The sequence below is a fragment of the Taudactylus pleione genome, unplaced genomic scaffold (genome assembly GCF_031769625.1).
Source record: "Taudactylus pleione unplaced genomic scaffold, aTauple2 ptg000711l, whole genome shotgun sequence".
Taxonomy (NCBI): domain Eukaryota; kingdom Metazoa; phylum Chordata; class Amphibia; order Anura; family Myobatrachidae; genus Taudactylus; species Taudactylus pleione.
In genome coordinates, this window is record NW_028285113.1 from 6,634,991 (window position 1) to 6,647,278 (window position 12,288).

Consider the following 12,288-nt stretch of genomic DNA (forward strand, 5'->3'; position numbering starts at 1 on the left):
TCTAAACAAAAAGCAAGAGATAAATGATAACAACATGTAGGTTAACTGCCAGGCCACCGATAATAGAGGGAAACTACAGATATAACTCCAGGCAGGAATGAGCTTGTGCTCAACAATAGAAAAGATAACAGTGATGAAACATTCAAAACAAATGTATTCCTGTAAATCTTAGCTGAAGGAAGAAGAAAACTGAGCAGCAGAAGTGATTAATGGCAGTATTTGTGATACATTACATACTGAATCTAGTAGATGAGTGGCCATTAGCCTCCCCCAGGAGAAAAGTGCACCAGCCAGGGAGACATACCCAGTATGGGACATTGTGGGAATCTAGTGGAGGGTGACCGTTCCGTGATTGACAAGCGATTGGAGACAGGGTTGGCAGGGGCTACGGTTCAATATTTGGCAAAATAGAAATGGAATTAGGGTGGTGGCTTCCAGATTGTTATCTCCCTATTAAGTTAGATTCCTCATAACAAGGTATTTGGATGGTACAGAATAACATAAACCATTCTTATCTCTTACACATGCACAATAAGCATGCACAGTAAGCATTAACCTATATATTCCAGGACACAGATATAGTGATGTATCATGGAATTCCAGTGTAACACTAGCAGACTCTAGCATCCCATAAAACATACCTCCCAACATGACCCTCTCCAGGAGGGACACAATGCTCTGGTGCTGGACTTCCCTGGTAATTTATGATTGGTGGCGGCTCCAGAGGTTGGGCTGCAGTTCAGTCCAAATTTCAAATAGGGGAGTCACACCAACTGCCAGTGAGTCCCAGCCAGTGATGTTTGACAGTGTGTGAAATGACAGTTGGTGTGGCTCCCCTATTTGAATTTTGAACTGTTCTGCAGCCCCGCCTCTTACCAGGGAAGCCCAGGACCAGAGCATTGTGTCCCTCCTGGAGAGGGGCATGTTGGGAGGTATGCATAAAGAGAGACATGTAAAAGACAATATACAAAATAATGGCGTCACTATGGCTACAATCCACCTTTGGCGTTTACTGGTCATTGATTATAAAAGTATTTGTGACATCATCATACCACGTGGAAACCTGCAAAGGTGGGGCCTTCTTCTTCTTGATGACATTATACAGCATTTGGATATCAGTACAATCACCAATTTGATCACTGTATAGATTATAATGAGGCCACTAGCTCATACATTACAGTGTGTATGACTCCCCCTATCCACCCACTTAGGGTCTGATTCAGACCCGGTTGCAAGCGCTGAGTGCTCGCAACCGGGTCGATGGTGGCCCAGAGCACATGCGCACGACGGAGCCGACTCCATCGGTCGCATGCGCGAGACCCGGATAGCGACGGGCAATCCTTCGCTCCGGGTCTCGCACCAAAGGTGGCGTGCTGTAGATGTTGAGTGACAGCACGCCCCCTTGGTGGGCGGGCCGCGGGGGTGGCTGCCAAAATGGAGGCGTTCCCATGACATCCCAATTGATGTCAGTGGAGAGATTCCGGCTCTGTTAGAGCCGAAATCTCTCTGGGGCTTGCGGCAACGAGACCCTACCACAAGGGTCTCGTCGCGAACCCAATGGTCGCAATGGTCTTGACCATCGTGACCATCATCATGGCCGCTCGCTATAGCTGTGGGTGGTCACCCACAGCTATGCGAGCGGCCAGGAGGCCGTTCTAAAAAAAAAAAAGACCGGCTCTGATTCAGAGCGAGCGCTCTGTCAGAGCGACCGGCTCTGAATCAGGCCCAGAGTCCCTTGAACCAATTTAAAGGTTTTATCCAATCAAACCACCCTCCCTCCAAAACATATTCTGGCTCATTGTGTTTCTTCCAAAATTGTTATTTTAACTCTTTTACATTCTTTATAGGTGCAGCTATAGGATCTCTAAATTATCTGGTACATAGCTTCAGCAAGCAGGACCAATTATTTGCCACATGCCACAATGAGCGTCCGTCATGTAGTCCAACACCTACTGATGCTGGTGCAATACTTTAACATGAAACTCATAGGGGTTAATTTACTAAAGTAAGAGTTTTTAGAAGTGAGTTTTAGAAGAGATGTTGCCCATAGCAACCAATCAGATTCTAGCTATTGCCTTCTCTTCTGTGAGCAGTGCCGGATTACCAAATAGGCAGAGTAGGCACCGGCCTATGGGCCCCGTGAGTCGTGACAACGGATCAAAATAATATTAATTTCATCTTGAAAGATAATTACAATCAAGCTTTCTTCAATTATTTCCAAAAGATAGAAAAATTAATCAACTCAAAGAAACGAGAACTTTACATTAAAGACTCTATAGAGAAAATACTGTATTAGTGTAATGTACCCATTACCAACTTAAAGTACATAAACCATAGACATCAGATTCACATTACAGTTTGTCTCTTAAAAGCTCATCTTATCTCAGTCCGTTTGTAAAAATTTTTTGGTGCAAACTACCTACAGTATGGTTTATTAAAATTGTTGGTTGGTAAGATTAAAAACGTAATAGGAGATTATTTGCGAAGGGGCCCCGAGATTTTGAGGTGAGGGGGGCAGGAGTGCGGGACCCCTTTTTTGGACACTATGGACCTCATTCAGCGTCAGTCGCAAGCGCTGATGCGCTCGTAACTGACTCGATAGTTAGTCCTGCGCACGCGCAGCGGCCGCACTGTGCGTGCGCAAGCCCCGGAGTGACAGAGAAACTGTCGCTCCGGAGCTCGTTACCAAAGGGGCGGATGTCGATGTTGATCGACAGCTCGCCCCGTTTGGTAGGCGGGCCGGGGGGGTGGTTTGCAAAACGGAGGCGTTCCTTAACGAACGCCTACCGTTTTGTGGGCGGCCGCACTGACATCATCAGTGATGTCAGTGGGGAGTTTCCTGCTCAAACAGAGCAGGAAGCTCCCTGGGGCTTACGAGTGCCGAGACCCAACATTAGGGTCTCGTTGTAAACCCCGATGGTCGCGATGGTGATCACCATCGCGACCATCAACCTGGTCGGTCGTTAATCTGTGGGTGTTAACCCACAGCTTAGCGATCGACAAGGAGGCGGTCGTTCAGGATGCAAGTGGCCGCCCTGATTCAGTGCGACCGCTTGCATTTAACGACCGCCTCTGAATGAGGTCCTATGTTTTTCTATTTCTATTTTTTACTATTTATTTAGTCTTTTTATGTTTATAGTAATAAAATATTGTTTGCCATCAAAAATTCTTATTGGATTCATCTACTGTATATCTAACAAGAGGAGAAGGAGGGAGTAAGTTTTTTATCTAATCTCCCTCCCTAAAGATACCTTTGTTTTGAATGACCTGTACTCCGACAATAGTGAGTAGGGTACGCCCACACTTATGTCATTTGGATAAGAACTGCATGATATTGTAAAACACTTTAAAGATTCATTGATGTGCTTCATTTTGCCCCTTACATTGTGAGTGGGGTACGCTGTCTGTTTTTAAATATATCCAGCTTCTTTATGTGTGGATGTTATGGTCTTAAATCCGAAACAGTTTAAAGATACCCAGATATACCTGGCTGTATCCTCCTTCACTGTGAGTGGGGTTCGCTTTTTCTCTCTTAAAGCACTTTCACTGTTAGATGTTCTCTAATACCCCTTTCAGATATACAACCCAGGAAATTTCCTGCTCAGACCCTGGAATTTCTCCTGTGCAAATTCCCGGGTATTTGGTAGAGACCCCCTTTTCACACTACAGCTTCTACCTGGGAAATTCCCGGGTAGACTCCTTTCAGACATAAGCCGGGTTTTTTTATTTTCTACACAGAAAATCACAGTTTTCTCATTTAAAGTGGAGGCTTTCTGGCACACCTTAATGAGGTCATGCAACACTGATTCAACGGTTTTATTTAATAAAGGCCTTTATTGCCACACTCCTCTCCTGTCCCCTCTCCTCACCAATTCCAGATCACGGTTCTGTTGCAATATGTCCGGCGTCTCTCCTGTCTCTCTCTGGCTGCTTCTGATGATGTCATCACCAGGCAGCCGTGGCCAGCCAATCAGGAGCTGTTTGGTGAAGCCCAGGAGTAAATTCCCGGGTAGCACCATTCAGACATGAGCAGATAATTTCCCAGGACTTAAGTCCTGTGAAATTCCCTGGTTGATTGGAGTGTTTGCTACCCGGGAACATGTTCCCGGGAATTTGGCCTGCCTCGGCCAAATTCCCAGGATGTCGCGTATGTCTTAAAGGTACTTTCAGACATACGCGACATCCCGGGAATTTGACCGAGGCAGTCCAAATTCCTGGGAATCTCGGTATGTCTGAAAGGGGTATAACTCATCATCTAATATGATTTATGTGTTTATTTATTTGTAATCAATTTTTTTTTCTGTCTGTTTATCTTTTTCCCCTAATTATAACTTGTCTACATGGGAGCAATACAGAGAGACGTTTAACGACTTGATCTGGACCATATTGAAAATATACTGTAAGTATTTTCCCATTATACTCTATATTTTTACTGTAAGTAGTGCCACTCCACTATCAGAACCCTTTTTCTTGTATTCATTGTCCATAGGGGGAGGTGATAACCCTATTTTGGTTCTGTACGGTGAGGAGGCAGCAGGGTTTAGCGCACGGTACCTTTTATTGTTCAGCCCCGAGATTTTGTCTGTCTAGGGGCCTCCCCAGGGCTATTCCAGCACTGTCTGCGAGCGCACATGCAGACCAGCTTACACATCAGGAACATTGACCACTTACAGCTAGACTGTCCTGTCTCTCATTCTGCGAGTCTCTGCACACGGAGAGAGCACTTGTTCTGCGGAAGTGATCGCACTGGCTAAATTATGGATGCCCATTAAACAGCGTCCAAACAGTAAGGGTGCATACACACGTAACGATTTTCTAACCAACGATTTTCTTTCAGATTTTCTGTCAGATTTTCCCTTGAAAAAGTGAACGATTTCTTGAAGTTAATGAACTTAATGAACGATTTTTTTGAACGATGAACGAATAATGGGGGTCATTCAGACCCACTCGTGAGCGGCAGTACGCTTGCAAGTGGGTCGATGTTCCCCACTGCGCATGCGCACGACGGAGGGAGCTCCGTCGTGCGCATGCGTGAGATCCGGCGAGCGACGAGCTTTCCATCGCTCGGGGTCTCGCACCAAAGGGAGCGTGCTGTCGATGTTGATTGACAGCACGCCCCCTTTGGTGGGCGTGCCGGGGGCGTGCCTGCCAGACGGAGGCATTCCCATGGGAACGCCTACTGTCTGAAGCCGGCCCCACTGACATCACTAGTGATGTCAGTGGGAGTGATTTTGGCTCTGATAGAGCCAAAATCACTCCAGGGCTTGTGGCTGGGAAACCCGACCACAGGGTTTCCCTCGCAAGTCCGATGGTCGCGATGGTCAAGACCATTGCGACCATCTTTTTGGACGCTCGTATATGCTGTGGGTGGTGACCCACAGCTATACGAGCATCCAGGAGGATGCTCCATTTTAATGGAGGAGGGCCCTGATTCAGAGCGAGCGCTCTGGTCAGAGCGTCTGGCTCTGAATCAGGCACAATGTTCCTTCTGTTAATGAAAATCGTCATGTTGGACAGTCTGAAATGGACAATTAACTATAACTACAAACTGCAAACGGGAGCCCGCATTTGTGATTATCGTTCATTGTTATAACTCATAAACTGAACGATTTTTTTGAACGATTTAACGATAACGATGTCGTTATCGACAAATCGTTAAAAAAATCGTTACGTGTGTATGCACCTTAAGACACACCTGTGTTTTTAAGACCACCACCTGTCATCTCCCCCAAAATCTTGCTAGCTGTCAATCATTTCTGCGTGTTCGCTGGCTTGCAAGTGCCATCGCAATGTGATTACATGCATGCACTATTCTGCATACGGGCATACGCTCAGGACAAACATCGCTCGGCTGTGTTGATGTTTGCAATTGCGATCTAAGCTGATTCAAATTAACGTTATTATTTTTCAACAAATATCCCTCTCTCTGCAACAACTACTGTCACCTATTTCTACACTCACTTCTCCTGAGACTGCTGTATCACACCTTAACCAAACTCTAGAAATAGTCCTCGATGAATTGGCTCCAGCTACTCGTCAAACTCCGCTAAAATGGAGTGTCAACCGTGGCATTCCAAAGTAACAAGACACATACAAAAACTCTCACATAAAGTAGAATGTCAGTGGTGTCAATTTTGTACTCCAAATAATTTACTCACTTATAATAGGATCCAACCATCCCTCATCCTAATGCTCTGTCCTATGCTCACTGTCTACCCCTGTCTGTCTGCCCTTCCCCTTTAGAATGTAAGCTCTCATGAGCAGTGCCCTCTTCCCCCTTGTGCTTTTCCTTCCCTTACTTATACTATTATCTATTCCATACTGCTTACAATGGCACCTAACCCTTGATTTCTGCCACCCTGCTACTTATTTGAGTGATATGACCCTGTTACAGCAATGTTTATATGAGATGTAGTTATGAGACTGGCGGCCGTAATACCGACATCGGAATCTCGACAAGGGACTTAAAATAGGCGTCGAAATACAGACGCCTATCCTAATCCCGACGCCGGAACGCCGAAGGACGCCAGCTCGAACGAGGTAAGTCCGGGGCACCCTTAGCATTACCCGTGGGGGGGGGAGGGTTAGGTTTAGGGAGCGTAGCGGGGTTAGGGTTAGATTTTGGGGGGGTTTCCAGAGAATGCTAACTCGACCAAACTCCAATCTTAGTAAATTTACCCCTTAAGGTAAAAAAGTAAATAGGCGCTGTCTAGTATCCAATAATTTATTACCAAAAAATTACCATATTAGAATAAATCTTACATAGCACATATCACATATAATTTACAACATATACAATATACCAATTGGTCAATAAAAGCAAAAATAAAAAACAAAAATACACAATATAAAGCAGAGGTGGATATTTCATTCAATAAAGACTGTCTGTTCCAAGGGTACTATAAAGTATGATACTGTTGTATCCGTTTTGTGATGATACTGTTGCAACTTTGTATCCCTTTGTATATATAACACGCAGAACTGCCACCACTGATTAAATAGTGCTGCAAAAAAAGTCTCTATCCCACTGTGAAAGGTTCAGGAATTATATATCTCTGTGTGGGTATTGATTTTCCTTAATGAAGAATTCCCACGCACAAATGATGTCTGATGTATATCAGGTTCCTGTTTTGATTTATACGGCAATGGACGGCTATACAGAGCTTCTCTGCAATTAGCTCATAAATATCTGAGAGGTGTTTGTCCGACAGGAATTTTCCCAAAATGGGCTCCTGGATATTTTTTCAATCCTAATTATATTTATCCACAGCGGTATATAGAGTTGCTAGTAGACAGAAAAAAATATATATTTTATTCTCACCGCTGTTGTTATGTAAATTCCTCTCTCTCTCCCCCTTCTCCGAACAGGAATATACTGCTCTGTCAGTCTGGAGTAAAGCAGGTGTCTTTCTCCTATTGCCGTAGTATCAGTCTGTGGCACCAATTGGAGCATGCAGTCCAATACGTTAGTGGAACAAAGTGGAGCCGATTCCTAGTGACTCTCTCCACGTGGGATATAGCGCCCGTCTCTCCTGCCGCTGTGGTCAGATCTCTCCCCAGATTTGCAGGGCCCAAGATGGATGTACGGTGGAGTGTACCGATCAGCATGTGGTAGGGAGCGGCGTTAGACAAATGAAAAAATTGTAGCAAGTCTCTACGCGTTTCTCCGCCTCCAACACAATCTCGGCGGCTTCCTCAGGAGACATTGCTGATCGGTACACTCCACCGTACATCCATCTTGGGCCCTGCGAATCTGGGGAGAGATCTGACCACAGTGGCAGGAGAGACGGGCGCTATATCCCACGTGGAGTGAGTCACTAGGAATCGGCTCCACTTTGTTCCACTAACGTATTGGACTGCATGCTCCAATTGGTGCCACAGACTGATACTACGGCAATAGGAGAAAGACACCTGCTTTACTCCAGACTGACAGAGCAGTATATTCCTGTTCGGAGAAGGGGGAGAGAGAGAGGAATTTACATAACAACAGCGGTGAGAATAAAATATATATTTTTTTCTGTCTACTAGCAACTCTATATACCGCTGTGGATAAATATAATTAGGATTGAAAAAATATCCAGGAGCCCATTTTGGGAAAATTCCTGTCGGACAAACACCTCTCAGATATTTATGAGCTAATTGCAGAGAAGCTCTGTATAGCCGTCCATTGCCGTATAAATCAAAACAGGAACCTGATATACATCAGACATCATTTGTGCGTGGGAAGTCTTCATTAAGGAAAATCAATACCCACACAGAGATATATAATTCCTGAACCTTTCACAGTGGGATAGAGACTTTTTTTGCAGCACTATTTAATCAGTGGTGGCAGTTCTGCGTGTTATATATACAAAGGGATACAAAGTTGCAACAGTATCATCACAAAACGGATACAACAGTATCATACTTTATAGTACCCTTGGAACAGACAGTCTTTATTGAATGAAATATCCACCTCTGCTTTATATTGTGTATTTTTGTTTTTTATTTTTGCTTTTATAGACCAATTGGTATATTGTATATGTTGTAAATTATATGTGATATGTGCTATGTAAGATTTATTCTAATATGGTAATTTTTTGGTAATAAATTATTGGATACTAGACAGCGCCTATTTACTTTTCTTTCTTTTTTATCTTTGGTGTTATATATTGTCACCTTTTGTTGAATGGGCTGCAGTCTTAGTGTCCAAGATTTGTTCTAAATATTATAATTTCTACCACATCTGCTCTAATAGGTGCAGTGCCAGATTTTTGTTGTTGTTGTGTAGTACCCCTTAAGGTGCCTACACACATAGCGATGTGCTCACGATCCGACCTGAGGCACGATTTCCCCTGAACTCTCCCCAGGCAGCTCCCAGGCAGTCGTGGTCACGATTTGGAGTAAAAAATGTCCAATCTGACCTAAGATCTATTGTGCATCCAGTGCATTGTATCCCAGATTGGCTAATCTGCCCTACAGCACGGCAGATCTGAAGATGCGATGTACGACGAGCGGGGACGTGCATCGGCATCGTGATCGTGAGTAGAAACTCACGATTTGGGCATATTTTACATGATTTGTCGTCACGATTCGTCGAAATCGGGCAAATCATGTAAAAAATTACTATGTGTGTAGACAGTGTAGGCAGCTATAGTCTCCCCTCCAGCCAATCTAGAATCATACAGCAGCAGAAGAGTATGGAAAGCGTTTTGCATCAGACATCAGAATATCTGGACTGCAGCCTCACCAGCCAGGAGCAGGTAATACTTATTATTTTTTTCCAAAAGTAATTTGTAAGAAGCAAGTTATACCTCTTTTCCACCAAAAACCCAGGTCCGACCTTGGTTTTCAGACATGGTTCCAACCCAGGTCAGACACTGTTTACACAGCACCATGGATCTGGGTTATTCTCAGGTCAGCCCCGTTCACACTGAACCTGCTAAACTTTTGGGGTCATAAAAAGTGGGAGGTGACTGCTTCACGACCACCAATCAGCTCATTTTAGGCATGACCCAGGTCGGTTAACCTGGGTTGCACCTTTTACACTGCACCATTACCCAGGTCCATCCTGGGTCCGACCCTGGTAGCTACCTGGGTTGGATTGGCAGGTCCCGGGTAGACCCAGCAAAAACCCAGGTTTCCAAAACGGAGTCGTTCCTTAAGGAACGCCTACCGTTTTGTGGGTGGCCGCACTGACATCATCAGTGATGTCAGTGGGGAGCTTCCTGCTCCATCAGAGCAGAAAGCTCCCTGAGGCTTGCGAGTGCCCCGACCCAACCTTAGGGTCTGGTCGCAAGCCCCGATGGTGGCAATGGTGATCACCATCGCGACCATCACCCTGGTCGCTAGCTAAGCTGTCGGTGGTAACTCACAGCTTAGCTTGCGACCAGGAGGCCGCACCAAAAAACAAGAAGCGCCCGCCCTCATTCAGAGAGAGCGATCGCTTCTTGCGACCGCCTCTGAATGAGGTCCTATATGTGCATAAATTAATATATAAATAATACTAAGTGGTCTGTGATAAATGGAAGATTTATTTGTGAGATCTATTGTTTGAGAATGTGGGGTGTGCTGTGTAACAGGGTAAGTGATTGATAGATGAAACTTGATAATGTTATTATTATTATTATTATTATTATTACTAGTATAAAAATCTAGACGTGTTGTGTAGCTGAGTAAAATAATTATATATGATGGTGGATTGTGAATGTAGTGGTGTGATGGGACAATACATTAGTCATTATTGAGCAAACATAAATATAAGATATACAAATACACACATGGCAAACACATGACAGTTAGGAGCTGATTGGCTGGAACATCATTCAAGATTAGTAACAAGTGATAACAAGAATATCACTCATTGATAAATCTGGGCCTAAATTCCTAGTAGCAGCAACCTGAGATTGTTGAATTTATATAAAATACATATATTACATATCACATGTCACTTTTTAAGCCTGAGTCCTATTAGATTATCATTATTAGAGAGTGCAGTGAAGTATTTGCTATAACCGGATTCAATGGTCATATAGCCATACCTATGACAGGTTTTCCCAGAAATGGACGACAACGTATTAATTTCAGTCAGAGGTATACTGACTGCTAAATTGGCATCACTAGTTAATTAATTATTACATTATGCCATAGACATCCCAGTCTGCTAAAAAACAGATGCCATTATGGAGTGTAACATAATTCTCATGCTTTTTATTTTTGTTTTTTTATTAGTAATTTATTTTACAAGTTAAAAGTAATGTATTATAGGACAGAATAAGTTTGGAAGATTAAAGAGGATAACATGCTAGACAAACAAAAATACCTGTTGCACAAATTAATTAATTGAGACACACTGAAATAAATGCGGCATTCTGCTTCCCTGACACATGAGGGCGATGCAGCTCTGAAATCTCAAAATGCATGCAGGATATGCATCGCAGCAGCAGGGTGAGTAAGGCTAGAGGGAATTACTGAGAGGTAAGAGGGTTAATGACAGCATATTATTCGCTTTCACTAAGGCTGGTAACCTGGTAAGATGGCTGACATAGTCCCACTCCCCTGTACCTTTCCAGGATCTGGTTGAAGGGACAGACAACATGCTTAGACTGAGGCCAGTGGCGTAGCCAGTACTTTGTGGGCCCCATAGCAACATTTTGAAGGGGCCCCTATCTCAATACTTTTACATTGTCACTCTCTCTGCATCTGTAGCAGTGCCCTAGTTCATCTTATGCCCCATAGTAGTGCCCTAGTTCATCTTATGCCCCATAGTAGTGACCTAGTTCAGCTTATGCCTCATAGTAGTGCCCTAGTTCATCCTATGCCCCATAGTAGTACCCTAGTCCATCCTATGCCCCATAGTAGTACCCTAGTTCAGCTTATGCCCCATAGTAGTGCCCTAGTTCATCCTATGCCCCATAGTAGTGCCCTAGTTCAACTTATGCCCCATAGTAGTGCCCTAGTTCATCTTATGCCCCATAGTAGTGCCCTAGTTCAGCTTATGCCCCATAGTAGTGACCTAGTTCATCCTATGCCCCATAGTAGTGCCCTAGTTCATCTTATGCCCCATAGTAGTGCCCTAGTTCATCTTATTCCCCATAGTACTGCCCTAGTTCATCTTATTCCCCATAGTAGTGCCCTAGTTCATCTTATTCCCCATAGTAGTGCCCTAGTTCATCTTATTCCCCATAGTAGTGCCCTAGTTCATCTTATGCTGCATAGTAGTGCCCTAGTTCATTTTATTCCCCATAGTAGTGCCCTAGTTCATCTTATGCCCCATAGTAATGCCCTAGTTCACCTTATGCCCAATACTGCAGAGAGAATTAGATTTGGGAGGGGTGTGTGCAAACTGACATCTAAATTGCAGTGTAAAACAAAGCTGTCCAACATTTATGGGCTACATGCAACAGCAGCCAGTATTTACCCTGCATGCAAAAAATAAGGATGTATGCATTTGCACCCCTTGCACTGCAACATGGTTTATCCTGGTGCACAGTTACTTGCTTTATCTTATTCTATTCCCAAATCTGAATGAATCCCTCTATAACTAAAATTAATGATTGTTGTATGTTGGAACACACCATTGTATGCACCAATAAACCCATAATGATCAAAAAATAGGATTTAGTTTCACAACTAAAAAAAATAACGGCAAACAAAATGTTGCTAATACATAGCGCAATTTTTTGTGCTTATTTTATTGAAGACTATAAGATGTTAAGTCATTCAACATACGTTATACAGATGTTATACAGATGTTGTTCAGATGTTGCACAGATGTTATTCAGATGTTGCTCAGATGTTACACAGATA